This window comes from Pristis pectinata, chromosome 22 (assembly GCF_009764475.1).
Source record: "Pristis pectinata isolate sPriPec2 chromosome 22, sPriPec2.1.pri, whole genome shotgun sequence".
Taxonomy (NCBI): domain Eukaryota; kingdom Metazoa; phylum Chordata; class Chondrichthyes; order Rhinopristiformes; family Pristidae; genus Pristis; species Pristis pectinata.
The window spans coordinates 7,240,236-7,259,553 of record NC_067426.1 but is presented as its reverse complement, the minus strand read 5'-3'; the positions used below and the strand labels follow the sequence as shown (position 1 = coordinate 7,259,553).

At 45.8% G+C, this 19,318-nt stretch overlaps 1 protein-coding gene across 5 annotated transcripts in view; it reads left to right on the top strand.

Annotated features, from left to right (window-relative positions):
- The window catches only part of ptafr (platelet-activating factor receptor), an 86,397-nt gene that overhangs the window by 1,121 nt on the left and 65,958 nt on the right, over positions 1–19,318 (top strand). For 3 of the 5 annotated variants that reach the window (XM_052036306.1, XM_052036308.1, XM_052036309.1), the window contains exons 2-3: positions 7,918–8,007; positions 8,291–8,342. The exons of 1 other annotated variant lie outside the window; for it this stretch is intronic. The gene's annotated coding sequence lies outside the window, so the exon portion shown is untranslated. The remainder of the gene's footprint in view (positions 1–7,917; positions 8,008–8,290; positions 8,343–19,318) is intronic. One more of the 5 variants, XM_052036305.1, reaches the window with a different exon arrangement.

Here is a 19,318-nt window from a genome sequence, read left to right as displayed (position 1 = left end):
TTTAAGGAGCTAGGTCTTAGATTAAAGAACAGGACCGCTGAGGTTGTAATCTCTGGATTACTTCTGGTGCCATGGCAGTATTTCAGTGAGTATAGAAATAGCAGAGTAGGCCACGTGACTGTGACTTCTCAGGAAGGTGGGACCTGTACAACCTGAACTGATTGCATCTGGACCATTATGTGTCCAACATCCTTTGAGGGAGGTTTGCTAGTGCTGTTGGGAAGGGCTTAAACTAATTTGGCAGTGGAACATAGCAGAGCGTTGATGTACAATGGAGGGTGGGTGGGAAGGTATGTTCAAATGTGGAAAAAAAACTAAGTCAAAACAGTAGGCAAAGCAGACATGACTGTGAAAAGGCACAGGGATGGATTGGAAGGCAGGTGAACTTACGGCATTGATCTAAGTTTATGATACTGTTGCAATCAGACAGACTTGCTAGGAGGAAGGAGATGCCCTTCAGGAATATTGAAACTGTGGTGGGATACTTACAAAATAAATTAGGAGAGAAAAAGTGGGGGCACAAGGTACGGACAAATCCTAAAGCATTCTATGAGTTTATTAGGGACAAGAGGGTAACCAGAGGAAGAGTGGGCCCAATAGGGAACAGTATGTGTGGAGCCGGAGGATGTGGATGAGGTCTTAAATTAATACTTCTCGTCCATATTCACAAAGGAGAGGGACTTGGTAGTTGGAGAATTCAGGGAGTGGAGCAGTGAAGTTCTTGAATTAAGGAGGAGCTGTTAGATGTTTTCGTGGGCTTAAAAGTGGATAAATCATCAGAGCTTGACAAGATGAATCCCAGGCTGCTTTTAGGAGGTGAGGGAGGAGATTGTTGGGGCCTAACGGAGATTTTTAAATCTTCACTGGCCACAGGTGAGGTGCCAGATGACTGGAGAACAGCAAATATTGTATATTCAAAAAGGGCAGTTGGGATAAGCCAGGTATTTACAGGCCTGGGAATCTAACATCAATGGTAGGGAAATCACTGGAAAACATTTTGGGTGACATAATTAATCAGCACTTGGAAAGGCAGGGATTAACCAAAATTGCCAGCACTGTTTTGTTAGGGAGAAATCCTGTCTGACCAATTTGATCAATTCTTATGAAATTATAACAAAATGTATTGCTGTAATCTACATGGACTTCAGTAAGGCTTTTGACGATTTCTACATGTGAAACTGGTCCAAAAAGTTGGAGCCCATGGGATACAGAACAAATTGTCAAATTGGATCCAAAATTGGCTCGGTAAAAGAAGGTGGAGGGTGATAGTGAAGGTAACTTTTGTGATTGGAAGCCTGTGACCAGTGGTTTATCACAAAGAACCAACCTTACTGTTTGTTATATACATAGGATAAGATAAGATAAGATTTCCTTATTAGTCACATGTACATTGAAACACACAGTGAAATGCATCTTTTGCGTAGAGTGTTTTGGGGGCAGCCCGCAAGTGTCACCACGCTTCCGGTGCAAACATAGCACGCCCACAACTTCCTAACCCATACGGCTTTGGAATGTGGGAGGAAACCAGAGCACCCGGAGGAAACCCACGTAGACACGGGGAGAGCGTACAAGCTCCTTACAGACAGCAGCCGGAATTGAACCCGGGTCACTGGCGCTGTAATAACATTACATTATGATTAGAAAGTTTGCAGATGACATGAGAATTGTTGTGCCTTTGAGGAAGGCAATTGTAGGTTACAGGATGATGGACAGATGGAATTTATTGCGAGGTGAGTAGGCTTTTGGTGAGGAAGTGCCATCATACGGCACTGATGGCGACACCTTCACTTTGTCGATGATTGCAGTAGATGCTTGCAGCAGATTCACTGTTTCATCAGCTTTGATGGGCATCTTGGTCAGCATGGATGAGTTGGGCTGAAGGGCTTTTTTCCAGTCTGTATTACCCCACGACTCTAAGCCTGGTTTGGTGCATTCCTTCTATCACTAAACACCTGAGAATATTTCTGCATTAGACTCCACTTGGTTACCTGTTTATGTAACCAGTAACTTTTACATAAGTCACTTATTCATATATCACAACTCCTGTAGACAGGTTCTATTAATTGCATCATTATTATGATGCACGATATTCAAACATGCCAAGTGCAGTGTTTTTAAACCTGCTTTGATTCTAATTTACATTTATAGCGACTACACTGAGCCAAAGGCTGTATCTGGACACCAGCTATAATCACTGATTTAAATCATTCCATCTTTGCCAGTTGACTATCTTTAGTTTTCCTGTGTAGCTGGGGTGGAATTACATTACAGTGGGCTCCCATGTCTTGTTGAAACACACTCGTCACCATTTAAACTATAAGCACCGATCTCACCGACAAAATCCCTTCTTCCTGATTCCTCATCAGTTGTGCTGGCTGTTTGTATACAGATGTTTCTTTTCAGTGGTATGATCTTTTGTAAAATGATTGCCTTTTCCTGTGTTTGGGAAAACATGTAACACAGTTCTCTCCTGTGGAGCTCTTGTTTCCTTCCACAGCTCCTCTCGGTTCTGTCAGTGGGGTTTCTAAAGACTTAGCTTGAAGCTCTTTTCTTTGACCCCCCCCCCCCCCCCCCCCCATAAAGGTTTTCTCCTGCTTATGTTCTGCACTCAGGTTGCCTCAAGAATTACTCTGAGTTGGACCTCTGTGTTCTCTGCCACATGAAAAATCTCTTGACCTCCCAATCTACCTCGTCGTGGCCCTTTCACTTTATTTGTCTACCTGACTGCAGCAATAACACTATATTCTGCATTCTGGTTTTCTTTTTACTACATTGATGGACTTGTGTACGGCACGATCTGTCTTGATGGCACGCAAACAAAAGCTTTTCACTGTGTCTCGGTACATGTGACAATAATAAACCAATAGCAATAAAGTTAGTTTACCAAAGCAGATATCATGTCGGTACATTACACATCATTCATTCAACATGACCTTTCTGGCACACAAGACTCTCTAGAATTCTCCAAGGTTGTCTCTGCCAACTAGTGCTTCCAGCACTTTCCCTTTCATTATTATTATAGTTGCTGAGTGACAGGAACTCTCAAAACCTCCTCGAGGATGTGCTGCAGTCATTGTGAAAATGTGTGTGAAAGGGCAGCATCATAGGCACCAGAAAACAGGAGGAAAACCCAAGACATCCATCAGGTATTCCACCATTCTGAGTGTGGCTTCCTTTCCACACTGAGTGTGGAGGCTCCAATGCCCAGGATTGCAAGAGGCTGCAGAGGGTTGTAGACTCAGCCAGCTCCATCACGGGCACAACCCTCCCCGCTATCAAGGACATCTTCAAGAGGCGGTGCCTCGAGAAGGCGACATCCATCATTAAGGACTCTCACCATGTGGGACATGCCCTCCTCTCGTTACTACCATCAGGGAGGAGGTACGGGAGCCTGAAGACACTCAATGATTCAGGAACAGCCTCTTCTCCTCTGCCATCAGATTTCTGAATGATCCATGAACACTCTCTCATTATTCCTTTTTTTTGCACTATTTATTTATTTCTGTAATTTATAGATTTTTATGTCTTGCACTGTACTGCTGCTGCAAAACAACAAATTTCATGACATATGCCAGATGATTCTGATTTCTGAGAGGGAGGGAAAGGAACTAACTAACATTCTAAAACAGATATTTTGTTTAAACAAAGACCCAGAGAATGAAAAAAAGTTCAGTAATATTAATAGTATTTTAAGTGCATTTGTTTGGTTTATTGAATTAATTTAGCAAATAGAGACAAGGCAGGTAAATAGGTAAATTGGTTTATTATTGTCACATGTACTGAGGTACAGTGAAAAACTTTGTTTTGCATTCCATCCATACAGATCATTTCACCACATCAGTGCATTGAGGTAGTACAAAGGAAAAAATATTAGAATGCAGAATAAAGTGTTACAGTTACAGAGAAAGTGCAGTGCAGGTAGACAATAAGGTGCAAGTTCATAATGAGGTAGATTGTGAGGTCAAGAGTCCATCTTATTGTACTAGGGGACTGTTCAAGAGTCTTATAACAGCGGGATGGAAGCTGTCCTTGAGCCTGGGGGTACATGCTTTTGGGCTTTTGTATCTTCTGCCTGATGGGAGAGGGAAGAAGAGAGAATGGCCTGGGTCGGTGGGGTCTTTGATTGTGTTGGCTGCTTGGACACCTTGGTCCTTGGACGTGTGGAACCTTGCACTTCATGGGAGCTTGAGGATGCCTCTGGGGCCTTGGATATCTGCAGGATGTGTCACCAGCTGAAGGGGCTTAAGCTGTGAGTTTAGGATCTCTAACAAACTGATGACATCACCACGGTTCATCCATGAGGCTGAGTGTTCACAGGACAGCACGGTTCAGCAGGGCGGTCACCTCCAGCTGGTGGAAGGAATGGGTGACTGACTGCCAAAACCAAAAAGAACACGCAGCTAGTTCAGGGGACCATCTAACTGCTCAGTTCTGAGCACAGATGGCCGAGAGGTTTCCCCCTAGGACTACCAGTAATTGGTAATTGGTTTATTATTGTCACATGTACCGAGATACAGTGAAAAGCACCGTTTTGCATGCCATGCAGACAGATTACTCCATACATAAGTACATTGAGGTAGAACAAAAGTAAAACAACAACAGAATACAGAATAGAGTGTTACAGTTACAGAGAAAGTGCAGTGCAGGTAGGCACTGCTAAGCCCATAGCACTGTGTGTGGGTCAACTATACAGGGAGTGAGGGGAAAGATTAAGGGGGCAATAGTCATTAGGATTCTACAGTTAGAGGAGCTGACAAGCTTTTGGCTTTGGCAGACATGACTCTCTTGTGCCAGCACTGAATTTTACTGAACAGCAGAATAGATTTCTGAAGGGACGGATGAACAGCCAGTGGCTGTTGTCCATATCCATTGCATAACATGAATACAGAAAACAATGTCCTGCATTCAGGTTTAAGGAATTGGGAAAGAGGTTAGAAAGTAGGACGTCAAAGGTGGTACCTTTGGACTCCTCCCTGTGCCATGCACCAGTGAGTGTAGATTCATGTGGTTGAAGAGGAGGGAAGTGCTTTAGATTTCCAGGGCACAGGGAGTAGTTCTGGAAGAGGTGGGCCATGTGCAGGAGGGAAAGGGAAGGTTTGCTGGGGTTGTGGGGCAAGGAGTAAACAAGCCAAAGTCGAGTCAAAGTCAAAATCAAAGTCAAAGTGGAATTTATTGAGATATGCACAAGTGCATGTATGCACGGGTGCAATGAAAATCTTACTTGCAGCAGCATCACAGGCACATAGCTTCAGATAAGCAGCATTCACAAGAAAAACATAAATTAAACATAAATTATACACAACTTCTACAAGAAAAAACACAATTAGAACAAAAAAGGTCCATTTTAGTACAAGGTGATCAAAATGGTCATAGTGTTGCTAAACTGTCGTGATTAGGGTTGTGCCGGTTGGTTCAAGAGCTGAATGGTTGAAGGGAAGTAGCTGTTGTTGAACCTGGTGGTGTGGGACTTCAGGCTTCTGTATCTTCTGCCCGATGGTAGCTGTGAGAACATGGCATGGCCTGGATGGTGGAGACTTTTGATGATGGATGCTGCCTCCTTGAGGCAGCACCTCCTGTAGTTACCACCGATGGTGGGGAGGGATGTGCCAGTGATGTATTGGGCAGAGTCCACTACTCCCTGCTGCTTCTTATGTTCCTGCGCATTTGAATTGCTGGCCAATAAGCTGTTGCTTCCAGGGTCTTCATTTGCCTCATGCCTTGTCAGTCCAAACACCCTTGCTTATTGTGTCCATCAGCTCTGTGATAGAAGGTAGCAGGTCTGAAAGCTGTGATGTGTTAATCGAGAATGAAATGGCACCAACAATAGCGATGGAAGATAAATATACTGGAGCTGAATTATAACTCGGCACTGTGTGAAATCACACTTGCAGACTTTGTGATGATACTGCATTCAAATCTACTTCATTGGAAGTGAACAATTCGAACTGGTTTTTCACCCTCAAAATGTAATCTTTTTGTTACTATTCCTGTCTACCTGTGAACGATATGGTAGTGTAGTGGTTAGCGTAATGCTTTACTTCGGGTTTCCTTCGGGTGCTCCAGTTTCCTCCCACATTCCAAAGATGTATGGGTTAGGAAGTTGTGTGCATGCTATGTTGGTGCCAGAGGTGTGGCGACACTTGCAGGCTGCCCTCAGAACACTCTATGCAAAAGATGCATTTTTCTGTGTGTTTCAATGTACATGTGACTAATAAAGAAATCTTATCTTAACCTGACAGTATTGCACAACTGCAAAGATCAAAAAGAAATAGAAGTTACTTTTATTCACATCATTGGCAAAGCCAGAGGTGTACAAAATGATAAGAGGCATAGATCGAGTGGACAGTCAGAGACTTTTTCCCAGGGCGACAATGGCTAACACGAGGGGACATCATTTTAAGGTGATTGGAGGAAGGTATAAGGGGGATGTCAGAGGTAAGTTTTTTTACACAGAGAGTGGCGGGTATATGGAACACACTGCCTGCAGAGGTGGTGGGGGCAGATACATTAGGGACATTTAAGAGACTCTTAGATAGACACGTGAATGATAGAAAATTAGGGGGTTATGTGGGAGGGAAGGGTTAGATAGATCTTAGAGCAGGATAAAATGTTGGCACAACATTGTGGGCCGAAGGGCCTGTACTGTGCTGTAGTGTTGGTATTGGTATTGGTTTATTATTGTCACTTGTACCGAGGTACAGTGAAAAGCTTGTCTTACAAACCGATCATACAGGTCAATTCATTACACAGTGCAGTTACATTGACTTAGTACAGAGTGCATTGATGTAGTACAGGTAAGAACAATAACAGTACAGAGTAAAGTGTCACAGCTACAGAGAAAGTGCAGTGCAATAAGGTGCAAGGTCACAACAAGGTAGATCGTGAGGTCATAGTCCATCCCATTGTATAAGGGAACCGTTCCATAGTCTTATCACAGCGGGATAGAAGCTGTCCTTAAGTCTGGTGGTACATGCCCTCAGGCTCCTGTACCTTCTACCCAATGGAAGAGGAGAGAAGAGAGAATGACCCGGGTGGGTGGGGTCTTTGATTACGCTGGCTGCTTCAGCAAGACAGTGAGAGGTAAAGACAGAGTCCAAGGAGGGGAGGCTGGTGTCCGTGATGCGCTGGGCTGTGTCCACAACTCTCTGCAGCTTCTTGCGGTCCTGGGCAGAGCAGTTGCCATACCAAGCCGTGATGCATCCAGATAGGATGCTTTCTATGGTGCATCGGTAAAGGTTGGTGAGAGTCAAAGGGGAAAAACCAAATTTCTTTACCCTCCTGAGGAAATAGAGGCACTGGTGAGCTTTCTTGGCTGTGGCATCTACGTGATTTGACCAGGACAGGCTGTTGGTGATGTTCACTCCCAGGAACTTGAAGCTCTCAACCCTCTCGACCTCAGCACCATTGATGTAGACAGGTACATGTACACTGCCCCCTTTTCTGAAGTCAATGACCAGCTCTTTTGTTTTGTTGACATTGAGGGAAAGGTTGTTGTCATGACACCATTCCACTAAGCTCTCTATCTCCTTCTTGTACTCCGACTCATCGCTGTTTGAGATACGGCCTACAACGGTGGTATCATCTGCAAACTTGTAGATGGAGTTAGAGCAGAATCTGGCCACACAGTCGTGAGTGTATAGAGAGTAGTGTAGAGCGCTGAGGACGCAGCCTTGTGGGGCACCAGTGTTGAGAATATTTATCTTCTATGTTCTATGTTATTGCCCTTCTGTAAATTGCCCTTGGAAAGGTGGCGGTGAGCTACCTGGAGCCACTGCAGTCCTTCTGGTGAATGGATTATCCTGGGACAGTGGATAAGAAGTTCCAGGATGTGGGCTTGAAGACAGGTGAAGGAATTCAATATATTTCCATGGCAGGATGGCAGATTCAGCAGGATTTTCCTTTGCTCCACCATTTCAGGTCACGCCTCCAGATAGGAACACTGCTGGACTTCCTGGAATTCTCCAGTTCATCCACTGAACAATCCCAGAGTCTCTGTCACAGCAAAAGGTAACAATTTAAAACCTGACCTGATTACAGGTGGAGGTAATCGGTAATTGGTTTATTATTGTCACACGCACCGAGATACAGTGAAAAGCTTTTGCTTGCATGCTATCCAGACAGATCATTCCATACATAAGTATATCGAGGTAGTACAAAAGGAAAACAAAACAGAATGCAGAATATGGTGTTACAGTTACAGAGAAAGTGCAGTGCAGGTAGACAATGAGGTGCAAAAGCCATGACGAGGTAGATCGAGAGATCAAGAATTCATCTTTATCATATTTTACAGAATCTTTTACAGAAGGAGTCTGGGAGCCGTTGGAGCAGCAGGTCCCCTTCAGGTACGGTGAGTGTCTTTTAAAAGCTTGTGTGTTTCGCGGGCTTTTCTTTTACAGAAGGAGCCCGGGAGCCGTTGGAGCAGTGGGTCCCCTTCAGGTACGGTGAGTGTCTTTTAAAAGCTTGTGTGTTTCACGGGCTTTTCTTTTACAGAAGGAGCCCGGGAGCCGTTGGAGCAGTGGGTCCCCTTCAGGTACAGCGAGTGTCTTTTAAAAGCTTAATAAGTAGAGGGCAACTGAAGGGTTAAACAGAGTGTTGAGTGGTTGATTAGAGAGAGCAGTACTTGAGGTAATTGGCAGTGACAAATATAAGGAGGGGTATCTGAAGAGGAGTGGCCAGTGTGTCAGTGGCTCAGGGTTAGGAGTGGAGCTCTGAGGCTTTGGCTTAAGAGGCTCCGGCGAGCAGAGGGTGAGGACGAGCTTGCCCCCAGAGAGGTAAGGCTGGTAAGTTCCTTTAATTTAAATAACTTAGGAATAGGTAGTGATGGCAGCAGTTAGGGCAGTCGTGTGCTCTGTATGCAGTATGTGGGAAGTCAGGGACAATACACATGTCCCTGATGACCACACCTGTAAAAGGTGTATCCAGCTGCAGCTCCTGGCTAACTGAGTTAGGGAACTGGAGCTGGAACTGGATGAACTTCGGATCATTCATGAGGCAGAGGTAGAAATAGACAGGAGTTTCAGGGAGAGAGTCACCCCTAAAGGTCAGGAAACAGGTAGCTGGGTGACTGTCAGGAAAGGGAAGGGGTATAGACAGACAGGTCAGAGCACCCCTGTGGCCGTTCCCATCAACAATAAGTATACTGTTTTGGATACTGCTGGTGGGGACGACCTACCAGGGACGAGTGGCTCAGAAAGGTACCAGCTCAGAAAGGAAGGAGGCAAAAGAGGAGAGCAGTAGTGATAGGGGATTCGATAGTTAGGGGACAGATAGGAGGTTCTGTGGAAGAGATCGAGAATCCCGGATGGTCTGTTGCCTCCTTGGTGCCAGGGTCCACGATGTCTCGGATCGAGTTCTCAATGTTCTCAGGAGGGAGGGTGAGCGGCCAGATGTCGTGGTCCACGTAGGGACCCATGACTTGGATAGGAAAAGGGAGGAAGTCCTGCAAAGAGAGTTTAGAGAATTAGGTGCAAAGTTGAAGGACAGGACCTCCAAGGTTGCAATCTCAGGATTGCTACCCGTGCCACGAGCTAGTGAGGCTAGAAATAGGAGGATCATGCAGCTAAGCTTGTGGCTAAGGAAATGGTGCAGGAGGGAAGGCTTCATGTTTCTAGACAATTGGGCTTTGTTCCAGGGAAGGTGGGACCTGTTCCAATGGAACGGTTTGCACCTGAACTGGAGGGGGACAAACATTCCTGCGGGTAGGTTTGCTAGTGCTGCTCCGGGGCGTTTAAACTAGATTTTCAGGGGGAGGGGAACCGGAGTGTTAGAACAGATAGTGAGGTGGACGAGGAAAAAAGGTCATGTGAGGACTGCAGATATCGACAGAAATCAAAGGTTTGTACGTGATAGAAATGTCCTCAGGTGCATCTATTTCAATGCAAGGAGTATTGTAGGTAAGACAGATGAGCTTAGGGCGTGGATTGGCATGTGGGATTATGACATTATTGCTATTAGTGAGACTTGGTTGCAGGAGGGGCAGGGCTGGCAGTTTACTGTCCTAGGGTTCCGTTGTTTCAGACGTGATAGAGGGGGAGGGATGAAAGGGGGAGGAGTGGCATTACTAGTCAGGGAAAGTATCACAGCTGTGCGGAGACAGGACAGCCCAGAGGGCTCGTCTACAGAGGCCATATGGGTGGAGCTGAGGAACAGGAAAGGTGTGGCCACACTAGTAGGGTTGTATTATAGACAGCCCAATAGTCAGAGAGAATTGGAGGAACAAATCAGTAGTGAGATAGCAGACAGATGTAAGAAACAGAAAGTTGTGATAGTAGGAGATTTTAACTTTCCACATATTGACTGGGACTCCCACACTGTGAAAGGGCTGGATGGCTTGGAATTTGTCAAATGGGTTCAGGAAAGTTTTCTAAATCAATATATAGAGGTACCAACGAGAGAGAATGCAATACTTGATCTCCTATTAGGGAACCAGACAGGTCAGGTGACAGAAGTATATGTAGGGGAGCATTTTGGGTCCAGTGAACATAATGTCATTAGCTTCAAGTTAATTATGGAGAAGGATAGGTCTGGGCCTCGAGTTGAGGTTCTGAATTGGAGAAAGACCAATTTTGTGGAAATGAGAAAGGATCTAGGAAGAGTGGATTAGGATGAGTTGTTTTCTGGCAAGGATGTGCTTAGTAAGTGGAAGGCATTCAAAGACGAAATTTTGAGAGTACAGAGTTTACGTGTACCTGCCAGGATTAAAGGCAAAGTTAACAAGCATAGGGAACCTTGGTTTTCAAGGGATATTGGTGATCTGGTTAAGAAAAAGAGAGAGGTGTATAGCAGGTATAGGCAACTAGGAACAAATGAGGTACTTGAAGAGTATAGAAAAAGTAAGAAAATACTAAAAAAGGAAATCAGGAAGGCAAAAAGAAGACATGAGGTTGCTTTGGCAGATAATGCAAAGGTAAATCCGAAGGGTTTCTACAAGTATATTAAGAGTAAAAGGATAGTTAGGGACAAAATTGGTCCCCTAGAAGATCAGAGTGGTCGTCTACGTGTGGAGCGTCAGGAGATGGGGAAGATCTTAAACAATTTTTTTGCATCAGTATTTACGCAGGAAACTGGCATAGTGGATATGGAAGGAAGGGAAACAAGCAATAGTGTCATGGAACATATAGAGATTAAAGAGGAGGAGGTGCTTGCTGCTTTACAGCGAATAAAGGTAGATAAATCCCCTGGGTCAGATAAGATATTTCCTCGGACATTGAGGGAGTCTAGTGTAGAAATTGCAGGGACGCTGGCAGATATATTTAAAATGTCCTTAGCCACAGGTGCGGTGCTGGAGGACTGGAGGGTAGCTCATGTTGTTCCGTTGTTTAAAAAAGGTTCTAAAAGTAAGCTAGGTAATTACAGGCTGGTGAGCCTGACATCAGTAGTGGGTAAATTATTGGAAGGTGTTCTGAGAGATCGGATATACAAGTATTTGGACAACCAAGGGCGGATTAAGGATAGTCAGCATAGCTTTGTGCGTGGTAGATCATGTTTAACGAATCTTGTAGAGTTTTTCGAGGAGGTTACCAAGAAAGTAGATGAAGGAAAGGCTGTGGATGTTGTCTACATGGACTTTAGTAAGACCTTTGACAAGGTTCCACATGGGAGGTTAGTTCAGAAGGTTCAGACACTAGGTATCCATGGAGAGGTTGTAAACTGGATTCGAAGTTGGCTGAGTGGGAGAAGACAGAGAGTGGTAGTGGATGATTGTTTCTGAGACTGGAGGCCTGTGACTAGTGATGTGCCTCAGGGATCTGTGCTGGGGCCATTGTTGTTTGTTGTCTATATCAATGATCTAGATGATAATGTAGTAAATTGGATTGGCAAGTTTGCTGATGACACTAAGATTGGAGGTGTACTGGACAGCGAGGAAGGCTTTCAAAGCTTGCAGAGGGATCTGGACCAACTGGAAGAATGGGTCAGAAAATGGCGGATGGAATTTAATGCAGACAAGTGTGAGGTGTTGCATTTTGGAAGGACAAATCAAGGGAGGACATACACAGTAAATGGTAGGGCACTGAGGAGTGCGGAGGAACAAAGGGATCTGGGAGTTCAGATACATAATTCCCTGAAAGTGGCGTCGCAGGTAGACAGGGTTGTAAAAAAGGCTTTTGGCATCCTGGCATTCATAAACCAAAGTATTGAGTACAGGAGTTGGGATGTTATGGTGAGGTTGTATAAGACATTGATGAGGCCAAATTTGGAGTATTGTGTGCAGTTCTTGTCACCTAACTATAGGAAGGATATCAGTAAGATTGAAAGAGTGCAGAGGAGATTTACTTCAGGAGTTGAGTTACAGGGAAAGATTGAACAGGTTAGGACTTTATTCCTTGGAGCATAGAAGAAAGAGGGGAGATTTGATAGAGGTTTACAAAATTGAGGGGTATAGACAGAGTTAATGCGAGTAGGCTCTTTCCACCTAGATTAGGAGAGATAAGTACGAGAGGACGTGGCTTTAGGGTGAAAGGGGAAAAGTTTAGGGGGAACTTCTTCACTCAAAGAGTGGTGGGAGTGTGGAATGGGCTGCCAATCTGATGTAGTAAATGTGGGCTCACTCATGAGTTTTAAGAATAAATTGGATAGATACATGGACGGGAGAGGTCTGGAGGGTTATGGACTGGGTGCAGGTAAATGGGACTAGCGGAATAACATTTCAGCACAGACTAGAAGGGCTGAATGGCCTGTTTTTCTGTGCTGTAGTTTTCTGTGGTTCTATATAAGAGGTCTGTTCAGGAGTCTTATAGCAGCGGGATAGAAGCTGTCCTTGAACCCGGTGGTACATGCTCTCACACTTTTATATCTTCTGCCTGATGGGAGAGGGGAGAAGAGAGAATGACCGGGGTGGGAGGGGTCCTTGATTATGTTGGCTGCTTTCCCGAGGCAGTGGGAAGTGTAGACGGAGTCAATGGAGTGGAGGCTGGTTTCTGTGATGGGCTGGACTGTGTTCAGTTCCTTGGGACATCAAGACTTCCCTGCACTATTCCCCTACGACATTAGAATTCTTGCAATCCCATGGCCTTTGGCCCCTGGTGCCTTCTCCAAAATGTCCCACTCTGTTACTCCTGAGATGACCCTGTCTGTCAGATTTTATTTCTACTGACTGTTCAACTTGAAAACCAACTCCCAGTCACACGTAAAATGAGCCAATCACTGCCCGGGTGACATCAGAATCTTCATCCAACACGGAGAACCTACAACATAGATTCATCAAAATAGACCATTGGGCCCACACATCCATGCTGACCAGTGGGCACCCATCTGCACTAATCTAATCTCCTAGCACTTGGCCCATAGCCTTCCATGTCTAAGCGATTGAAGTGCTCAGCTAAAGACTTCCTAAATGCTGTCAGTGACCCAACTTCAACCACTCTCAGCCAGTGCATTCCAGGCATTCACCACTCTCTGGGTGATGAAGATCCCCCTCAGATCCCCTCTGAATCTCTTCTCCCTCCTGCTAAATCTCTATCATCTTGTTTTGTGTGCCTCTGATACGGGTAAAAGTTTCCTGCAGTCTACCGTATCTATACTTCTCATTTTGTATGCCTCAGTCATGGACTCTCTTAACCTCCTCTGCTCCAGGGAGAACAGAGCCCAGTTTCTCTTCAGAAGCGAAACACTCCATCCCAGGCAACAACCTGGTGAATCTCCTCTACATCCTCCCTAGGACAGTCACATCTTCCTATAGTATGGTGCCCAGAAATACACACAGTACTCCACTTGAGGTCTAACCAAAGCTTTATATAGTTGGAGCACAACCTCCCTGCTTGTGTGCTCATGCCCCAGCTAATGAAGGTCAGTATCCCATATGCCCTCCTAACCATACTATCTACCTGTGCTGCCACCTTCAAGGATCTCTGGACTAGTACGCCAAGGTCCCCCTGTTCATCAATGCTCCGTGAAACCCTACCATTCATGGAATCACAGATGGACGCTCGACAGCTGTGGCAGGGCTTGCACAATATAACCTCCTACAAGGCGAGATTGGGGAGCATAAATGGCAATGACCCATCACTCCCGGATGAGCTCAATGCCTCTTCTGCACACTTTGACAGGGAGAACTATGATACACCCACACGAGCCCCACAACTCCAGATGACCCCGTAATTTCAGTCTCTGAGGCTGACATCTGGGCATCCTTCAGGAGGGTGTATCCACGAAATGCGTCTGGTCCAGACGGTGTACCTGGCCCAGTACCAAAGATCTGTGCAGACCAACTGACTAGAGTATTTATGGACATATTCAACTTGTTGCTTCTGTTGTCTGAGGTTCCCACTTGCTTCAAAAAGGCATCTATTGTACAGGTGCCCAAGAAGAACATGGTGACCTGCCTCAATGACTGCCATCTGGTAGCGTTTACATCAACCGTACTCAAATCAACTCCTACCTCAGATATGACCTGGATCCACTCCAGTTTGCCGACCACCAAACAGGACAACAGCAGATGCGATTTCTCTGGCTCTTCACTCTGCTCTGGACCACGTGGACAACAGGAACTCGTACGTCAGGCTGCTGTTCATCGACTACAGCTCGGCGTTCAACACAATCATCCCATCCAAACTCCTCATCAAGCTTCAAGACTTGGGCCTCTGTACCTCCCTCCAACTGAATCCTCAACTCTCTCATCAGCAGACCTCAATCAGTGAGGATTGGTAACAACATCTCCTCGCTGATCAACACAGGTGCACCTCAAGGCTGTGTTCCTCCCCCATGCTCTGCTCTCTATACACACGTAATTGTGTGGCTGAGCTCAGCTCCAATGTTATCTTCAAATTCGCCAGGGTTTGTTGTTGGACTTATCACAGGCTGCGATGAGTCCGTGTACGGGAGCGAGACAGGACACCTGGTTGAGTGGTGCTGCAACAACAACCTCTTGCTCAATGTCAGCAAAATTAGAGAGCTGATTGTTGACTTCAGGAAGGGGAAGGAGGGTGAACATGCGCCGGTCTACGTTGGGGGATTGGTGGTGGAGGGAGTCAGCAGCTTTTAAATTCCTGGGTGTTAACATAATGGACGACCTGTCCTGGTTCCAGCACATAGATGCAATCACAAGGAAAGCACACCAGCGTCTTTACCTTCTTAGAAGGTTAAGGAGGTTCAGTTTGTCACTGAACACTCCAACAAACTTCTACAGATGTACTGTTCAAAACATCCTGACTGGTTGCATCATGGTCTGGTACAGCAATTTGAATGCACAGGAACATAAGCAGCTGCATAGAGTCATGAACTCTGCCCAACACATCACGGGCACATCCCTCCCCATCATCGATAGTATCTACAGGAGGCGCTGCCTCAACAAGGCAACATGCATCATCAAAGATCCCCACCATCCGGGCCATGCCATCTTCTCGCAGCTACCATCAGGCAGGAGGTATAGAAGCCTGAAGTTCCACACCACCAGGTTCAACGACAACCACTTCCCTTCAACCATTTGGTCTTGAACCAGCCAGCAAAACCATAAACACCACTGCAGTTTAACAACACTGACTGCTCTGATCACTTTGCACTAAAATATACTTTGTTTTTTTTGTTCTAGTTGTGTTTTTCTTGTAAAAATTGTGTATAGTTTATGTTTTTCTTGTGAATGATGCTATGTGCCTGTGATGCTGCTGCAAGTAAGCTTTTGATTGCACCAGTGCATACATGTACTCGTGCGTATAACAATAAAATTGACTTTGATTTTGATATATCCTCACCTCATTAGTACTCCCAAAGTGCATCACCTCACATTTATCTGGATAGTCTTTCATCTGCCATTTCTCAGCCCATTTCACCAACACATCGACATCACCCTGTAGCCTAAGACAACCCTCCACACTGTCAGCAACCAGCAATCTTTGTGTCATCTGTGAACCTATTGATCAAGTCTCCTACATTAACATCCAAGTCATTCATGTATATTACAAACAGCAAAGGTCTCAGCGCTGATCCCTGCGGAACACCAATAGTCACAGGCATCCAATCACAAAAACAACCCTCTGTCTCCTATTGCCGAGCCAACTTTTGCCAGTTTGCCAACTTGCTCTGCATCTCATGGACCCTAACCTTTTGGACCAGTCTCCGTGTAGTCTTTGTGTTGCAAAGGATAGGAGATTGGAAGCTGAATTTTGTATCAAATCCAGGGTGCCAAGTTGGTGAACCTCAAGTCTGGAGTGAGAGAGCAGAACTGCAGCTGGGTGGACTCAGTGCCAGTAATGCCGAACTTATTGTAACTTCCTTCATACACAGGGAAAAGGGGAAGTTACCACAAGTTCTATATCTCTGTCACTGCATCCATTTCTGCTCACTCGCACTAGTCTTAAGGTTCATGACCTTGGCTCCCTGGATTTGACACCAAGTTCAGTTTCCAACCTCTTAATCCCCTTCAACTCAAAGACTTAGTGAACCATGTAAAATTCAGAGGCATCTGACAAAGTAGATGTGGAAAGGATGTTTCCTATGTTGGGGAATCATTAACTAGAGGGAATGGTCATAGGGTAAGTGACCGCCCAGTTAACTTGGAGATGAGGAGGAATTCCTTCTCACTTGGGGTTGTGAACCTTTGGAATTCCCGATCCCAGAAAGCTGTGGAGGTGGAGTCATTGAATATTTCAGTTTCTGAATTACAGGGGATTCAAGTGTAAGGAGGAATGGACAGGAAAGTGGGACCGAGGCCAAGATCAGCCTCAAGTTCCAAGGCATCCATTTCACTGGCAACCTCACCTGGTCCCTCCACACTGATGCAGTGATCGAGAAAGTGCATCAGCGTTTGTACTTTCTTAGGCATCTGAGAAGATTCGGCTTGTCCACGAGGATCCTCTTGAACTTCTACAGATGCGCTATAGCAAGTATCCTGACGGGTCGCATCTCAGCCTGGTGTGGCAACTGCTCTGCTCTGGACCGTCGGAACCTGCAGCGAGCGGTAAAAACTGTCCCATCCATCACAGGCTCGTCACTTCCTTCCATCCAGTCCATCTTCACAGTGCGGTGCTTCAGAAAGTCTAACAGTATCATCAAGGACACCTGCCACCCTGACCATTCCCTCTTCTCTCTTCTACCTTCTGGGAGAAGATACAGGAGCTTGAAAGCCCAGACGTCCAGACCCAAGAACAGCTTCTTCCCCACTGCTGTCAGACTCCTGAACCAATCACCTCTCTCACATCCCCTTCCTGGTGGTGCTGCCAAGTTTTCAGATTCTTAATTTTACCTCTTCCGTTATTGTCACTTCAGCATTTCTCTTTGCTCCATTCTGTTGTTTTGTGCTCGTCGCTGTGTTTATCGTTGTACTTATTATTACCATGTATGCTGTTTGTTCTGTGAGCTTCACATGAGCAAGGGATTTCATTGCACCCGCGATCTGCATCTTCCCGTTGCCAGCCACTTCAACTCCCCCTCCCGCACTATCACAGATACGTCAGTCCTCGGCCTCCTCCACTGCCAGGAGAATTCCAAGCGCAAACTGGAGGAACAGCACCTCATTTCCCGTCTTGGAACCTTAAAGCCTAAAGGAATGAACATTGAATTCTCCCATTTTAGGTAATCCTCACCCCCACTTCCCTCCCCCCCCTCTTCTTCCCTCTCCTAGCCTCTTTTTTTCTACCTTTTATCCCCTTTGACCCATCCCCCGGTGGATCTGCTCTCCCCTCCTCCCCCGCACTTGCCTATCACTATGTCTTACCTGCATCTACCTATCACCACCTTGTGTCCACCCCGCCTCCCCTCTTTTGTCCACCTATCACTGGTCTGATTTTCCCTCCTATATATTGGGCTTCCCCTTTTCCCGTCTTCAGTCCCAAAGAAGGGTCCTGACCTGAAACGTTGACCGCCTGCTTTTCTCCACGGATGCTGCCTGGCCTGCTGACTTCCTCCAGCATCATTGTGTTTTTCATCTAGATTCCAACATCTGCAGTCCTTTGTTTCTCTGTTTCATTGTACCCTGGTGTACCTGACAATAAAGTAATCCAAACCAGAAGCCGAGATCAGCCACAATCTTACTGAATGGTCAGGTAGCCTGAGGGGCTGTTTGCCTATTCCTGCTCCTAATTTTATTTCATAAATTCTTAGTATCATCAGATCCAGATCTAAATCCCAGGAAACCTTCAGGTGTGCCTGCTTATCTCCACACTGAATTCTAATCGTTCCTGATTGGCCATCCACTTGGACCTTCTCAAAACTTCATCTAATGCAAAATTCTGCTGCTCTTTAATACTGTAATTGCGATCTAGGTGCTAACACCTCTAACTGTGGAATGGATAAAATGGCAGAAGGTAGGATGTGCTGCAATGCAACCTTACTTAAATTCAGACTCACAATTGGGCAAAAAACAGTCTCATCCAGATCAACTGGCCAAGTGACGTGGACCTTGTTCTTCAGGTGTACGGTCAATCACTGTGATTGCTCGGTTACCCTCTGTGAAATTTTGCATCCCACCAAGGTGTGCTTCAGTCCAGCTGTGCTTGTTAACTGTAGAAGAGATTAATTTAGTTACAGCGGAGGTCAAATCCCATAGATTTAGTGTCATGAGGATGTTACTGGAACTGGAGGGCTTGAGTTATATATAAGGAGAGACTAGATAGGCAGGGGCTTTTTCTCTGGGGCTGAGGTGGTTCAGGGGTGATCCCATAGAGGTTTATAAAATCATGAGGGGCATAGATAAGGTGGATGGTCACCGTCTTTTGCCCAGGGAAGGGGAATTTAAAACTAGAGGACATAGATTTAAGGTGAGAGGTTAAAGATTTAGAAGGGACCTGAGGTGAAACTTTTTTTGTGCACAGCCTGGTGGATCTCTGGGATGAGCTGCCAGGGAAAGCTGTAGAGGTGGGTACAATTACAGAGTTTAAAGGACATTTAGGCAGGTACATGGATAGAAAAGGATTAGAAGGATATGGGCCAAATGCAGGCAAATGGGACTAGCTCAGGTAGACATCTTGGCCAGCATGGACAAGTTGGGCTGAAGGGCCTGTTTCCATGTTGTATGACTCTATGGTGATAGAAACATAGTGTGGCGACTCACCGTCTAGTCGGGCGAACCGGCTCGGCAGTCGGGTCGCGCGGCGTCGGAGCGACGAGGCCCAAGATGGCGGCGGGCCTCGTCTTTCCGAGCGACGGGGAGAACCCGCGCGCGGGAAAGTCCTGATGACGTAGGATTTACGTCATTGCCGGTTGTTTTGGGCGGGAACATTCTCCCTTAAAGGGCCCACGCAAGGCGGGAAAAAAACCAGTTCTGTTTGGCAATCCTCCGAGTAGAGTCTTGTTTTATTCCGCGGTAGCAACCGCTACAATAGAAAATAAGAATAAGAGTAGGCCATTCAGAGCTTGGAGTCTGCTCTGTTTCTCATCAAGATTAGGA